General features: G+C 47.6%; 1 long non-coding RNA gene across 1 annotated transcript in view; it reads right to left on the minus strand.

Annotated features, from left to right (window-relative positions):
* Positions 1-8,634, minus strand: part of LOC134477958 (uncharacterized) — a 433,997-nt gene extending 425,363 nt beyond the window's left edge. The window contains exon 1 of the long non-coding RNA XR_010050298.1: positions 8,175-8,634. This is a non-coding gene — a long non-coding RNA (uncharacterized LOC134477958). The remainder of the gene's footprint in view (positions 1-8,174) is intronic.
* Positions 8,635-17,167: the final 8,533 nt, after the last annotated feature.

The following is a 17,167-nucleotide window of genomic DNA, read 5'->3' on the forward strand; positions in this document are numbered from 1 at the left end:
GGCTGCCTTTGAAGGCAAAATGAAAAAATCTAAAATTCTCAACATGTATAGTAAGTTTTAAGATCTTTACCACGCAGAGCTCTTGTGAATGAATTGTTTAAAGATAACAATAATGAGACCAAAGTGGCAGAGTCAGGAAATCAGAAGAAAAATGCAGCCTCTCCCAAACCTGGGACAGAGACCCTGCAAAACAACAGCTCGGTGGGTCTGGGGTTTAGCTCAGCGCCACAAGCACCTGCCTTGCAAGCAGGCAGTCGTGAGTTCGATCCTTGGTACAAATAAAAAGAGAAAAAACAACAGCTCGGTGAAGACAAAGGAGGCATCGACCTCCAGGAGCCAGGAGGACCCGAGGGGCAAAGGGGAAATGTGGGGACACCAGAAATGGGGGACAGAATGGCTCTCCCTGGAGGCTCAGCGGCTCCCACAGAAGGGTCCCCGCCTGCCAGCCCAGCCCAGAGTCGGAGCTCCAGCGGGCCCCAGCAGAGCAGGCTGGCAGTGCTGGCCCAGAGGAGCCCGCAGTGTCACAACACACAGAAGAGCGCGGGATTTGATTCTCCTGTGAGGCAGGCCAGAGTGGGAGGAGAAATCCACTGCCCTGCTGGAAAGGGCCTCAGCCTGAGCCACAGAAAACTGTGGGACAGCTCTTCCACGGACATTCTGGTGCCGCAGGACAGGGAGGGAATGGCCCTGGAGGCCACGGTGGGGCGGGCGCAGGCTACAGTGGGCCTGCTGCGAGGTCGCGCACAGGTGGGTTTCCGAGTGGCTGTGGGTATGGGGCAGACACCACCACTGACCCGGCCCAGCAGGAAGGGCACAGGATTGGCATTTGCACACAAAAACCTGAATGTGTGGACTCCAAGCTGATGTCCACAGCGAGTCACTACCCAGGCCTGGACTCCGGCAGGGCTTCCTTCCTGCCTTTCTTTCTTTCTTTCTTTCTTTCTTTCTTTCTTTCTTTCTTTCTTTCTCTCTTTCTCTCTTTCTCTCTTTCTCTCTTTCTTTCTCTTTTTTCCCATTGGGTCTTTGGGGCTTGAAGTTGTATTTTTCCTTTTAATAATTTCATTTTCCTTCTTTTTTCCTGTTATTATCTTACTCTTTTTTCCTCTTTTCCTTGTTTGTTCCTTTCTGTTACTTTTACCTAACTCTATTTGCTTTCATTCTTTAATAAAATCCTTGATCTCACTTTTCTTTCCTCTTTATTTTTCAAGTTTTACTCCTTTCATTTCGTGTTGCCCACCCAGCCCCTCCTTCACTAGTGTAGTTACTAAGTTTTATTATTCGTTACATATTTAGTTAATTCTATGCTATTTTTTAATTCTTTTCTATTAGTAGAGGTATATAGCTGTTGCATTTGGTAGATATTTACTATCTGTCAATATTTGGTTTATCTTTGTGTGTTTATAATTATAGATTTGTATAATTATACCCATAGATCTCTTTTCTATGGGTAAAATTGGTGCATTATTGATTCTTACAGTATGTCAGTATCTAGTTGGACCCTATTATTGTTGCTGATTTAGTTACTATTGCCAGGGTGACATAGTTGTTGTTAATTGGTTCTCTCCATATTTTCCAATAGCTAAATTGTCTTTGTGTCATTAACAATATTGTGCTTCATTCTCATAGAACTAGGTGCTGCAAAAATTACACTATGCCCTCTGCTCCAAAATTAACAAAAATTGTTGGATTTGGGGACAGAGGAAAGTTAGTCATGACAGAATACATCACTGAAAAATCAGACACTAACTAAAAGATCTCCACACTAGCGAAAATGTCTTTCCAATATAATTGATCCACAAACCTCCCTGAAAAGAAAAAAATAAATAAAAACTTGAGAAGGCAAGGCCCCAGAATGCCTCCAGAAACTCCCAACCTCCCCAAAGATTATGCATGGAGCATCCAGCTGGAGAAAATCACAAGCCACACAGCTAGCTGATTTATTCTGATGTGATTAAAGAGAAAATAAAAACAGATGAATAAGGTGCTTAGCAAGCTCAAAGAAGATAAACAAATAATGGACTTAAGTAAAACAACCAAGGAATTTATAGAAGACACTAACAAATCTAGCTGAGCTAAATAAAATGATCAGTTTAGCAAAGAATTAGAGTCTATGGAAAGGTACATACCGAAATCAGATTTAAAATCCCATTGAAAGTATAAGTGACAGAAGTTCCTAACAGAGTAGAAAAACTAGAAGACAGAGCTGCTGTCAGGGACCAATTCTCCAGAGATATCTAAAAACAAGAGAACATGAAAAATGGATCCAACAGCTGCTGGGTAATGCAAAGATTAATCAGAATCACTGAAAAATCAGGAGATAGCATACAAGGCAAAAAACAAAGTCTTCTTATAGAAATAAGAGCAGAAAAGTTTCCAAACAAGGAAAAATTTAACCAATAAATAAGTTGAGGCATAGGAGCCCACAATCACCAGTCTGAAAGGAACTTCTCCATAATACATCTTGAAATCCCAGATGTCTAACACAAGAACAGAATCTTAAAAGTTGTTATAGAAAAGTAACAAATCACTTATAAAGACAAACTGCTAAATTGTATTGTAACAAACCTTACACACCAGGACAGCTCAGAATGAAGAGTTTCAATTTCCAACCCCAAATGATATAAATGATATAAAAAATTAACTTTCAAATTTCACAGAGAAATACAGACTTTCCATAACAAAGAGCACCTTGAAAAATTCATGACCACCAAACCAGTACTCCAAAAAATCCTGATCCTAACCCAAATAAGTATTAATGCTGGTGAGGTAGGGGTGTTGGAGGTATCCTAAAGTGCTAGTGGAAATGTGAACTAATACAGCAGCTCTAGAAATCAATATGGAGATTACTCAAAATACTAAAAATAGAAATTCTATGAATGGGCGATGACATATTTACCAACCTGATACATCACCGTTCACTCATGATAATGATGTCATTTCCATGAAAAATTACATATTTCAGGTATCGAAGTAAGTCCCGAACACGACATAATTCTATATAAAAATGATCGATAAAAGCTTGTAATTTATGCTTCATTAAAAGTAAAAAAAAAATAAAGGACAACAAGAAAAATGTATTACCACGAAGTGATAGTAAGGTAGCCTATCGAGCCGCTGCTTTCCCCTTCTGGCTTCTCTGTACTCCAGCATCGTCATGGCTTGGTCGCAGAGTCCTCAGAAGCACCAGTACTGAGGTTCCAGCCCATGGCAGCGTGCTGGGAAGTGGGCCTCTGAGAGTGGCTAGATCCTGACAGGTGTGACTTCATCGACTCATGGATTCACACCAGGATGAGTCTGCAAGGAGGGATTTCTTGTCAGAAGAAACACCTCTTTGCTTCCCTGGCCAGGAGGTGGGCGCTGCTTCCCGCTGTGGCACCCGCCTCCCACAGGCCGGCATGCGGGCCATGTCCTCTAATCACACAGAAGTTACTATGAATTCATTAAAGAGCTGTCACTGGAACGCTTCTGGTTTTATAGAATGCCAACTGCTTTATACATGAAGCTAATAAACTTACATTTCATAAAAGCCTTCGTTTTCACATGAGCTTTCTCTGAAGCCAACAGAACATACATGAAGGATGCTAGTGTTGCAAAGACTGAGCTCTGTTTGCCTGCTCTGAAAGTGCGTGCTCTGAGGTGGAAGGTCAGAAGAAACGGTGCAAACCTGAGTCGGGCAGGGCTTCCGTTTGTTCATATTGTGACCTGCCATGAGGTGACAGCTGTTAGAAAGTCTTCATCCAAAGGCTTCCAACAAATAGTGTTCCTTCTGCCTGTTGGGCCACACAGAATGTATTTAATCCTCCTTCACACAGATGTTCCTCAAATGTCTGAGAAGTTTTTATTTCTCCCAAGGTCTTCTCAAGGGTAAATACCCCCAGATTTTCCCTCTGTGTCACAGTTCGTGGTTTGACGTCATCCAGCTAGACACTTCTTCAGTCACTCGCTCTGCCAGCAGTGAACTAAGAGGCAAACCGGGAGGAGACCCAGGCAGGAAGCAGAGAGGCCAGGTGACTCTTGTCAGACTGGTGCCACTCACAGGAAAAGGATGTGATTCTTTTCTGCTTAAAAGCGAATTTCCAGGAACTACTCTTCAGGTGCCCCCAAATTCTATTGAGGGACACACTGAGCTGTTAGGTTATTCCTAGAAGTGGGGCAGTATACAGTGGTGGTCAAGGCATAGCCTGTCACCCACTCACCAGCTTTATAAGACTGAACGTGGCTGCTTTGTTTCCTTCCATGGAAACTAAATGGTAGGTAAGCAAATGTCCCTTGGGCTATCAAGAATCAACTGGGATAATGCAGGGAAAGCACTCCAGTCAGTGCCCAGCCCGTGATAAAGTCTCAATAATGTTTTTAAGTAAATTAATTTATGTTCTCAAAATATAGTTTATATTCTCAAAGTCACTTAAAGATCTATGTTGAGAAGTCTATTTATGAATATAGTAGCTAGCAGGATTAGAAAGAACAATAACAATGGTAATTTAATAATATTAACAGTAATGTGATGTTCTATTTCTCAATTCTAAATATATTTTGATTTTAAAATTGTACTTTTACTAACTCAACAGATAAATGACTTTAAGGGCAAGAATCAGTTGGCTAACCCAAGCATTCTGGGACGGAACAAGCACGGCTGGGTTGGGGAAGCAGAAGCCGCAGGAGGGAGGGGGCGGAGGTGTGCGCTGCCACGCGCCTTCCCCCCCCCCCCCCCGGAGGCCAGCACCGCATGAACGGTTCCACTCACCCTACAGAGGGACTTGCTGGCTCATGGGCCAACTCTAGGCTTAGCATTCTGAGCATTTGCCAGAACATTTTCCAAAACAACTATCACTTCACATTTCCACCAGGAGACATCAGGCTTCCAGCTCCTCCTTTCTCCAGGTTACCTGTTTGGCTCTTGCTGTCCTACTCAGGGTGAAGTGTGTTCTCATAGAGGACCTCATCTGCATTTGTTTGTGACACACTTTGGGAAGGACAGGATAGAGATTGTGACTGCAAAAACTATCTGAAAATGTGACCCAGATTCTCAAGTGTTTGTCAGCACATGCAGATGACGCCTCCACGGCCATCATTCTGGCTATCCTGGTCAAGGGGCCAAAGTGTCCCGCATGGGATGTGCGAAGATTCCTGCGTCTGTGCTTTCGGGGGGAGCACTCAGGTTGGTGACTCCTTGGGTTGACTAAGAGAGCAGAATCCACTGCCAAAGCCTGAACGATGCAGTGATTTTAGTTGCCCATGTCACAGAACTCTGTGGTGGACAAAGGCATCTTTGTACAATAAATATCAAATTGTGTGAGAGCCTCAACATTGGTATGTAACAGATCATCTAAGAAATGGATCACAGGATAGTGAAATGGAGTCTTGCAATTTAATCAGTGTCACAGACTTCATGTATCAACCCGTGTCAAGAGATAATTGTGAAAGTTGGGGAGACATGGGGAGTTATATTTTTCCTACCTGCTTCTGTGTATGTTTAAACATTTTAGAAGGAAAAGCTTTAAGAAGTGAAACATGTTTGAACAAGGGAAGAGCCAGTAAGAATGGTTGGCAAGGGAGGATCAATCTATGAGGATGGGGCTCAGCTATCTCTTGGTAAAAGCATGTCAGAAACTGTAATTCCTGAGACTGAGGCTCAGGAGAAAGCTCTTTGTGTTCACAGGAAGACAAGAAAGGGCACCATTTTTTTTTTAACAAAAGGTTTTGATGTAAAGCTCTTGTCTGGTAGTTTTAGTCTGCTGGGGATGGTTAGTCAAGGATGTCAGCTGAGCACGACGTTGTGGCTGCAGCTGAGGAAGGCACAGAGGTCAGACCCCGATGTGAGAAGCATGGGTGGGTGCGGGCTGAGGGCAAGGGACTGGAGTGGTGTGGAAGCACAGGATAGCAGCGTGTGACATGAATGGGGACATCGTCTGTAGTGCTGGAGCCAACTGTGAATTCACTGTGGTACCAGCTGAACTGATGATGAACTTTAAACCGACTGTGACCCGGAACCCCAACACACACAGCAGAACTGGCAGGCCAGTTCACGGTTGCTCTACTCACATGGACATCAGCTCATCCATCCTTCTTGGGCCTCTGGAGTCCCACCCACCAAGGGCAGAGACAACAGTGTAATTCTGGACCAAAAATCTAAGATATGACAGAGCAGGGGGCAGTAGTGGAAATCAAATTTATTTCCTTTTTTTGCAACTTGACACCCAACATTCAAACTTAGTTAATTCAATGACCTCTTGTCAACTGCCTGTTCCTAGTGGTGTTACCCCTGAGACCTCTTTCAAGGTGGGTGGGTACATGCAAAACTTAGCTAAAAAGAATATTGTACACAGGACCACAAGGAGCCCCACGCATACTGGTGGAGTCTGGGACTCACTCAGACTGGACCCCGAGCTGCAGGATCTGGCTGAGCTCATCCCTGGCCCTACGATGCCCAGGAAGATCAAAGGGCAACTCGTCCTGATAGAACTGCACATACTGGGGCGAGATCAGGCACTTCCCTAGCGAGAGATGCCATGCTGGACAAGGCCCCAAGGGCTATCAGTGCCCTGACACCAGGAAGCTGCAGCAGCTCCCTGATGGGCCCCGAGGAGCAACTGACAGGATCGTGCTGGGAACTGGGGGTGATGGGCGCGAGCCAGGAGGGCCTTCTTTGCTGTTCCTGCCCTCCCTCCATCCCAGCTGCTGAAGGGTTTCTTGGTCCTCACCTCAGTGTCGTTTGCCCTGGATGGAGGTGATGGCTTGGTAACTGCCCTACCACTGACAGCTGGGTGACCCTTGTACTGTGAGCGACTGCTAGTGGCCCAGGAGCAGGAAGGAACAAGCAGGGAAGAGAGATTCAGATTGTCCGGCAGGGAAACACCAATGGCAGGGTTAAAGCCAGCTTCTGAAACATGCCACTGTGTGCCAGGAACAGATTCTCAGGTGGCACCCACGGGGTTCCCAGGCTTTACTCCACAGGCCTCACATCCACAGCAGCAGCCTCTCAAACACGCCCTGGGCAGCCTGTCCACGAGTGCAACACTCTGTTCACTGACATTTACTTAAAACTCCAGGGTGGGAGAAGCATGAGCCCGATGAAGAGGCTCCGTAGGAGGGCAGCCAGGCTGTCACACTGGGCTGGTGCCTGGATGTCGGTGTCGCTCCCGGCTGGCAGGAAGAACACACGACAAATTCTGACGGTGTGCAACCTTGTCTTTATTTGTCTCCGCGTGGGCCGCGCGAGGCCTCTGCTCTGCCACCAGTCCTTTCTCACCGGTGGACTTTCTCTATCTCTCTCGTGCTTCTCTCTCGTGGCGGGAGAGGCACTCACTTTTATAGGGTAACAGTGGCCAATCAGTTCAAAGCGCGCGATGCGGGCTGATTGGCTAACATCAGTTGTTGCTAGGCAGACTATCTTACAGAGCGGGTTGTTTAAGTTGCCAGGGCAATCAGGGGGCAGGAAGCAGGCGCCAACTTGGCTCACTCGATGGGAGGGGTAATTTAGCTCAGGCTTTGCTCTTTTCTACAGGCCTCACGTCCGCCAAGTAAGGCGACCGGGCTCGGCCGTGGCTCCCAACATCTCCCCCTATTTTATTTATTTTGAATGAATGTACGCATCGCAGCCCGCCCTGGATTGAGTACAGAGGCTTATGCCCTGTGTTGAGGCCCACCGTAGGCCCTTGGCTTGGACCCTGGTCGGCCGTCCCCGGGTCCACCAAGGCCTTGAGACCCTCGTCCTTTTTCCAGGGCCAGGAGTGAACTGGACGGAACCTGGATGCACATAGGCATGCACTCATGCCCCTCCGTGTGATCCCCTCGGAGAGGCATCTAGATCTGGGCAGATTCTAGTAATCCAGCGGCTTTCGTGCAGTATGGGGTAGGGCCTGGCTTAGGTCGAGTCGTGCTGGGGAGGCACGCTCTTACCCGTCATTGACTCACCTACCCTGCTGTGCGGTGTCAATAGGGAAGGAATGCAGAAGACCCGCCACATCTAGACCCGGTCGTAGGCCAGTCGAGCGAGCCATGCGTAGGCCTGGGGGTCATTGTGCCCATCACGGGCTGCTGCCAGGGCCGCATGGGCAACCAGGCGTACTTGACACCGGGCCGCCGCAAGGCACCCATTAATAAATGATGTGACCCATCGGAGCAAGCATGGTCCTATAAGCAGGAGCAAGAACAAGGAGCATAGAGGGCCTAACAAGGGTAGCACATAGGGGAGCAAGCCGTTCCAGGCCCCCAAAAAGGGATTGTCCTGTAGTTTTTTTAGGGCTCATCTTGTTGTTGGGTCTGCGGTTGGCCTCTGGTGGAACAGGCCTGATCTTTAGTCGAGGGACTTGTCGCGTCAACCTCTCTGGGACCCACAGTGGTTCTCGTCCCGGTCCCTGCGGAAAGACACAAACCGCGCCTCGGTTCCAGCTAACCACCGGATCCGGGCCCATCCATTGTCCCGTCAGGACATCTTTCCATCTAACCCATCCTTTATTTTTTGGGGGATGGGGTACAATGTGCCATAGCTGGGGAGCAATTTTCACTGTTTAAGTTTAAAAAATTGTATGTGAATAATGCCATAGATAACCGCGCCTTTGGAGGCAGGCCTTGGCTTACTCCCCCTTTTTGTTTTTTTTTATTTTATTTTATTTTTTTTATTTTTTTATCGGTACCAGGGATCGAACTCGCGATTGCCTGCTTACAAGGCAGGCGCTTATGCCGCTGAGCTAAATCCCCAGCCCCTGTTTCCTCGACCGGTGTTTTTCTCAGCCTGCTTGGCAGAGTAGCCGCCCATGAAAATACCGTCCGCCCCGCGGCGCGACGTCATAGGATGGCGGCCGCGACAGAGTGGAACGGGGCGTCACTTCCTGTACCAGCTGAGAAAAGGGGGGGTCCCCTGTAGCGGCCTCTCGGCGGGGAACCGCTTTTGGAAATGAACTCCAGGGCGGAGCGGATGGCTCTCTATCTCCTCCCCGCCAGGGGGCGCTAGGGGGTCCTTTCTCCTCTCTTTGCTTTTTTCGGGCGGCGCACGCACACAATTCGCGGCGCAACTCGGCATAGGGGTTTTGGGCCTCTGGGCTTTCTGCCCCACCTTTTAGTTTCTCCTCGCTAACTGAGTCGGAGGACTCCAGAGCTCGGGTGTTTTCTATCTTTCCCTGGATCTTCTCCCCCTGGATAGACCCTTCCCGAGAGCATTTCGATTTTGCCTGCTCAAAAGCCTTGCGTGCGTCCATGATTTCCGCGTCTCTAACTGCCGACGGGAACCCCTTCCCCTCCCCTTCAAGACACGCATGTATCATTTCCCACAGGGGGCGAATAGCCGGCGAAATATCGCCTCCCAATTCCGCCGAGGCGAGGTCCCCGCCTAACTTCTCCCATGACGGCAGGTTTAAATGCCCTGTGGGTAAAAACCAGGGAGCCACCCTATCTACCTCCGCTATGAATAGTTCCAGTGTTTTTTGACCTACCCTGAGGTCTCTAGATTTTAAAAGCTTCCTAAGGGCCTTTACCAAGGGCCGCGCCTCCGCGCTCGGTAAATTACCCATCTTCAACCTCCGAGGGCTGTTACTCACCAAGTGTGACTTAGAGAACCCGTCACCTACGCGTGAGCCTGAGGGGAGTCTAAAAGCCCTGTAGGTGCGCGCCACCCAGAGCCCAGGCTTATCCCCCACTCACCTGTCCGGCAGCACCACACTGGAGCGTTGCACACCACCGAGGGGAGTGATCAGTTCCCCGTACGGGCCACCAGATGTCGGTGTCGCTCCTGGCTGGCAGGAAGAACACACGACAAATTCTGACGGTGTGCAACCTTGTCTTTATTTGTCTCCGCGTGGGCCGCGCGAGGCCTCTGCTCTGCCACCAGCCCTTTCTCACCGGTGGACTTTCTCTATCTCTCTCGTGCTTCTCTCTCATGGCGGGAGAGGCACTCACTTTTATAGGGTAACAGTGGCCAATCAGTTCAAAGCGCGCGATGCGGGCTGATTGGCTAACATCAGTTGTTGCTAGGCAGACTATCTTACAGAGCGGGTTGTTTAAGTCGCCAGGGCAATCAGGGGGCAGGAAGCAGGCGCCAACTTGGCTCACTCGATGGGAGGGGTAATTTAGCTCAGGCTTTGCTCTTTTCTACAGGCCTCACGTCCGCCAAGTAAGGCGACCAGGCTCGGCCGCAGCTCCCAACACCTGGAGGCAGTGCCCTGGGAGGCCAGCAGGATAGAGATGCGGCTGAGTGCAGGTAGAGCTAAATCATTTGTCCTGTTCCTTTCAAGGACAGCAGACGCCCACTACCCAGGAATAGCAGGGCTCTCGCTTAATTCACATGATCTGTTCCTTCCTTTAACAGCTTTTAAGGGCATCCCATTATTTTCCATATTTTCTTTTTTGCAAAGCTCCAGACAGGATTTGCCCATGAGATCCATGCTTGGTGTTCTTGTCAGAGACCATTTCAGCAGCGACCAGAACCTGAGACTCCCCTGAGGGTCCTGTGTCCCGGGGACAGACCTCAGGCTTCCCATTCTCCTCAGAGGCATTCTGTGGTCAGTACTGCTGTCCAGTACTTCCCTACAGGAAGTCAGTATTGGAGGAGGACACTAGACACAGGAACATGGCTGACCAGTAACTGAGGGCTGAGGGGCGGGCCTGTCACCGAGCTGCCTGCCACACCCACAGCAGTCCCGTCCACTTCCCCACCTGCATTTTCCTTTACAAGGCTTTTCCCCAAGAAGCTTTCCCCTTGCTTCACCGGGCGGGACATGGTGCCCCTTTGGCCTTGGAGCCCTTGGCTTGGATCACCCTGCTTTTGCTGCCTGCAGTCTGATGCCCAGCCTGGAGTATTCACCCAAACCTGGGTGTCTGCACCACACCACATGTGATCAGATCTACCTTGTCTCAATGTTTTCCCCTCACGCGAGTCAGATAGAATAAAGTCCTGTTTTAGGAACAATGAAAGGCATATTTGGTTTCCACTAGCCTGTACTCCATTCAGAGAGGCTTATTCCATCAGTGAAAAGCAACAGTATTCAACACTTACAAAACTGAGTGTAAAATAAACAGAATTAAAACTATAGCTGGGCAGGATGGCACACGCTGCAGTACCAACACTCTGCAAGGCTAAGGCAGGAGAATTCGAAATTCAAGCCCAGCCTGGAAACTGGGCAACTCAGGGAGATCCTTCCTTAAAGTAAAATCTACATACAGAGCTGAGGATGCAGCTCAGTGCAAAGGCTTTCGGGAAAAAGAAAGGAAGCTCCACTGAGCACGGGGATCAGAGGACAGCACTGCTGGCTCCCGTCCCTCTGCATTTCTCAGTTTCATGCATCGCAACTGCCCCCACCCGCCACGCCAGCCTAAAGACAGGCTGCCTCTCTTCAGCCCACCTGACTCATCACAGCACACCAGCTCTCCTCTGCACGCCGGCAGCCCTCGAAGCAGAGAGGTTTTACTCACTGACACTCCTTTGCTTGTTTTTGTCGGTGTTTTGAATTGTCCTGCATTTACATCTAGAAGTCTACTGGAAAGAAATCAAGACATTATTGTGTCAACGAGTACCTTACATGAATATACTTACTTTGCCTTACAAGTGGAATCTTGCATTTTATTTATGAGACAAGGTGTATAGTTTTTAAAGACTTGCTGTATAGTTCAGGCTGTCCTTGAACTATGTACTACAGGCTAGCCTCAAACTTGAGGTAATCCTCCTGCCTCAGCCACTTAAGTGCTAGAATTACACGTGTGGACCATCATGTCTGATTGGTTGATTTCTTCATGCCTGGTTTAAATCTATTATTTTAAAAATTTCACACGGACTGTTTCCAGTAACTTTCCTCAGGCTACAGTGTAGATGCCAAGGCTGTCACGCCCAGCCAGTCCTCAGTCCCAAGGTTACCACCAAGGGAAAAGCAGAAGAGTGCTTTCAACTGCTCAGGTGAGGACAGAGGGACAGGAGGAGGGGACCTGGGTCTGGGGCTTCCGAAGCCTCAGGAGCAGCAGTGACAGACACGCAGGCTGGTACAGGGGTTAGGGATGGGGTGGTATAAAACAGCAGGATCATTCAGTCTTGTGCTCCTTAAAATAGCTGCACTTTAAAGCAAGTCGCACTGCAAAGAGAGCAGATGCTAAGGTCAGGCTCAGGCTTCAGACGTGGGAACTTCTCAAGCCCTCCCTTTTCTGAGTCTGTTGTCTTCAAAAGCCGGACACAGAAGGCAACAAAATCACTTTTTTCCTTCACCAGTGCCACTTTTTAATTTGGTAGCTGCAGCAACACCCATGTTTGCCTCAATTCGGTAAAATAGCTTATACGTGGGAAATGACTGTAACCACAGCCCCGAGGAAGGATTGGGACAGTGCAGGTTCCAGCCCTGCTACCCTCACAGCCGCTGTCTCTCGGGGACACGGCCAGAGGGGCACTTTCTCTCACCACCTGGTCAGAGGCACCGGCCCAGAAGTGACCCAAGGCTGCCTGCATGGAAGCACTTGCGATTTTTCTAAAGGGTTGTCACAAAAACGCAGCCTATTTTTAGAAATGTTTCTTTGATGCAAAGAAAAATGTTGGCTATTCCCCTTATGTTTATAACAACATTCCAATTTAATCTTCAGTTTAAAAATTCCTTAATTATTGCCCAACAGTGCTGTGTTGATTGCATAATTCCACTTCTTTTAGACTAAAAACCTGCACTTTTCTGTGTTTGTGTGTGTACCATCACCTACAGTAATGACATCCATTAAAATGATCAAGAATAATTTTAATCCTGCTCTCAGGGAAAGTTATGAACATAGATAATAGAAAAAAGTCAGTTGTAAAGTCACTTTTCTCAGTTTATTACTGGATTACTCAGCAAGTCTTCTGGTACAAGCAACAGAGCTGGGAAGGAACATGGTGTTGTACCGGCGTCACCTGATTCTGTCTGCAGGTTCTTCTCAATTGCAGGGCCACGTTATCCATTACTGAAAGACACAAACGTGCACACACACAAAGCCTCCCAACAAGAGGACCAGACAGAACCTTTCCTAGGTGACAATTAGAATCTAGCACAGATAAAGGCCTCTCAATCTAAACGCTAGTTCTCATAGGCACCACTGGAGGACCTGGAAAAATAAATGCCCGAACCACATTTTTTTGTCCAGTCGTATGTAAGAATCTAGCATAAATTAAAATCAAAAGCAAGTTCGTACTGAGGCTTCATCTACTACTTATTTAACCACAGTCATTTACTTCTCTTTTGTCTATAATAAAATTCAAAGTTTAAAGATCAAAATGTCCCACCAGTTTAAATACATAATGTGGAGAAAACATAGCATGTCACTTTATACTTTTACATGCCTCTGACATTTTTATTTTGAGGAACTAGATTGTTCTAATATAGTTAACTTTTCCTCTTATATTTTATAAAATTTAAGAGCATTTAAAAACAAAAGGAGTTTGTTCACTCCTAGACAACAGAACCAAAAAAACATTGGGTAGTTACAAAAGCACACACACATTACTTCTCCTTCTCTACAATTTAGTCATTATAGCAGAATATAAGTTTCAAGCACACAAACTCTCGAGTCTCCTGATGCATCTAGGATTACCGTGTCTCGTCCCACTGGCATTCCTACGTTGGAGCACAGTGTTCTGAGGGTAATTTAGCAGACAGAGAACCCCACAGTTCTTCCTGTTGTCTGTTCAAACATTCGGAGATGCCAAAGTTTTGTTTTGTTTCGCTTTTCCCTCCTCAGATGCTCTAGGATGGAGTGAATTAGTTATTTACTTGCTTATGGTCCTGGGGACTGAGCCCAGGGCCTACACCTCGAGCCATACATTCCACCTCTAAAACCTTGTGACAGGGTCTCACCAAATCACTGAATTGCCCGGTTGGGCTCAAAGTCAGACCCTCATGCATAGCGCCCAGGGTGCTAGGATTATAGGTATGCACCACCACACCCAACTTACTTTTAAATTTTTTATAATATTTCACCTAAAATTCCATTGTTTTCTAATAAGGCAATGTAGCATCTTATAGAAAAAGTAATTTTACTATCTTTTTCCTCATTGCACAGTCAACTGTTCTTCCCATAGTTCCTTAAATCACTAATGGTCAGCCAAGCAAAGGTCACCAAATGACCACACAGGCAAAACTGAATGCTATGCCCCAAACACATCACATTGACTGCTGCAAATCACTGCAGATAAATGCTAAGTAAAGATGAAAACACAAAGCAACTAAGAGGCATTATTGACCTACAAACATACCTACATCCTACAAATCCTCATAGAATCCTAGAGCAAGGGGGTGACTGCTAGAGAACAGGGTTTAGCTCTGTCACCCCGCTACAGGAGACCCACTGGCCTCATCCTTTCTGAATCAGTGCACTGCTTCCGAGCACTGAATGTATGAACACTCCTGCAGAAACCTGAGGTTCAATACAAATGCTAGAAGCTCCGGCACTTGCACTGGCCACAGCCTCTGCAGCTGTGCCTATCACCTTCACACCTGCAGCAGCATCTGTGGTAGTGACACAGGGATACCACTGCTCATCTGGAACAGGGACATGTGCCCAGGCTGTGCCACTGCACTCAGGCCACCTCACTTCCACAGCAGCCACGTGGGAAGCTTGGGGTGTAGGACAGTGGCAAGGAGCAGCATGCCCTGTCCTGTGCAGAGTTGGACCTCGGACCTGGTCTGAACCACTCCACCACACGCTTCCCTCTGCGGTGTTTGCAGTGGAGCAGGGAACTGGGCCACGCAGCAATGCTGTCTTCCAACCTCCCTGTCACCCTGAACACAGGACAGCACACAGGGCCTCTAAGCAGCGATAAGCAGGGCTGGCATGTGGGATGTACACAGGGACAGGGCACAATCACCACGCCACAAGGGCAGGGAAGAGATAACCAAAAAACACCCATAGAAAAGTGCAACTGGTAGAATTTGGTTCCTGTCTGCCTGGCAGATTTTCATTTTGGTCCTTTGTTGTACCAGGAATTGAACCCAGAGGCTTTGCATCGACCAAGCTACATCTCCACCCCTTTTTATTTTGAGACAGAGTACTACTAAGTTGCTGAACTGTCCAGGTTGGGTGCCCACACAGGACACTCTTGCCTCAGCCTTCCAGAGGCTGGCCGAACTGTTTTAGTCTGACGCAAATTCTCATTAAATAAGAATGTCCTTTTGTGCTCGACTTTCCTATGTCATCATGCATGTGTTCTACACTTTTGCCTCCTAGCAGCAATCACCTAGAATCCCAGAAGTAAAACCCTGAACACCTACACTCACATATGTACAAGCAAGTCCACTTAGCTACCTACCTAAATGGTGGCTCCTAAGTGGCCCGGCTGTTTCTGTTCAGAGTATCAAGCTCAACATCCTCTTCCTAGCCCTCTTGTTGCCCTCAGGACACTTAAAAACCAAACGACTCTATCTGGCAGTGTCCTCCCAATCTAGCCAAACTATAGTACAAGGGCCAGTTTTAGAACCAAAATAGATCACTTAATGTTATTCCTTGCAGACTCTAACAGTCTAACAGTTTACTAAATGAAAGTGATGAAAAATTAGCAAAGGAGTAGTGTTTGTGCTACCTCTCTGGGTAACTCAATGTCTTCGGGGATTATTAACACGCAGGGCAAATGATGCACACACAGAGACTGGTTTTGCTGTGGGCTGTCTTCAAGAGGGTAGCTTGAGCCTATTGGAGGCCTTGAAGATTTCACACTAACAGGTCCATCCTGACCTTGCATCTCTTCCTTACTGCTCAGAAGTGTTTTGCTGACTTGGCTGCTGAAGCAGACTTGATTTAGGCTCCTGACAGCAGTGCCCAAAGGACCGAGAGGATTCTCTCCTCAGCAGCCTCCAGGACTTGAGGCAATCTGATGATTCTTTGCCTTGCCTTTTTGATCACATTTCCACCAGCTAGAGAAAAAACAGGGATCTGACCCTGCACCGAAAACAGCAAGCAACAGGAGTGCAGAGTCCATGGGTGTGAAGTTCTGCGTCTTCCTGACTACTGGGAAGCTAGAGAAGGAACACATCCTCCAGGAGAGCACAGCGTGTCTGCCTCTCCATTCTGCGTCCATCCTTTCCAAGACAGCCAAGAGCAGAAGGTTCAAAGCTTCTGATAAACTGCAATATCTGAGGACTCTAAGCAAGACTGACCTTAACCAGAAGAGAATCTCACAGCACACACAGTGCGTCGCCAAACCTCCTCCTGTGTCTCAGACTTTCCCTGTAAACTCACGGGAAGGCGGGCTGTGACAGCAGCTTTGGCTTTTGCTTTACATACTTACTTACTCATTTTGGGGTTCATTTCCAACAGGCATAAAAAGCGGTGAATGTGTCATGTTATGAGACAGACTAGGAGTTAAGAAACGTGTAATTTTAGTTAGGATCACCTAATGCAGAAGGAGATGAAGGTCTTTAGAAAAGTGGAACCTTTGCCTCCTACTGTCAAGTCCACGTTTCTCTCCATGAAACCATTCTGCAAAGTACTCCCCCCCTTCACTACCTGATGGCTTCGCAAGGGCCAGACATAGGTGTCACACAGAGCCAAGCGACTCTGTGAACGGGCCTCCAGCAGTCGGCGTGAGGGAAACAGTCCACCTGGGGTGGACACCGCAGCCCTGTCAGGAGGTAAGGAACACTTTCCTCAAGAAAGGCAGTGTCTCACTTGACTTGAATTTCAATTCTGGAGGATAAGAGGGTACATACCAGAAACAGTGGTAGGCAGCGAGGACAGGGGAGAGGATGGCACTGCAAGGACTGAGGCCCCTTCACACCACCTCTCAGAGGTGCAAGGCACTGGTTGGCAGGCATTAAGAACAATGTGTGCAGCACAATCATCTCTCAATACGCAGACGAGTAAACTATCAGAGATCATCACAACAATGTGTGCAGCACAATCACCTCTCAATATGCAGACGAGTAAACTGTCAGAGATCATCACACATTCCCAGTGTTGCTTCACAAATCCTTTGCATCAGGGCCGGGGATTTAGCTCAGCAGTATAGGCACCTACCTGGTGAGTGCAAGATCGTGAGTTCGATCCCCAGTATAAAAAAACCCAAAACAAAACAATCTTTGCATCAGCTCCATATATACACGCGTGCACACACACACACACACATCCATTTTATCAGCAGAGATCATAAGGTGAAGTGTATCTGCTGCAGTCAACACAGCTTGAAACCACTGATTTGGTGGAAAGCCCAATGGGGCTAGAGATTGATATAAGATAA

This window comes from Cavia porcellus, unplaced genomic scaffold (assembly GCF_034190915.1).
Source record: "Cavia porcellus strain 051 isolate PalLab524CR breed Dunkin Hartley unplaced genomic scaffold, mCavPor4.1 scaffold_10, whole genome shotgun sequence".
NCBI classification, from domain to species: Eukaryota; Metazoa; Chordata; class Mammalia; order Rodentia; family Caviidae; genus Cavia; species Cavia porcellus.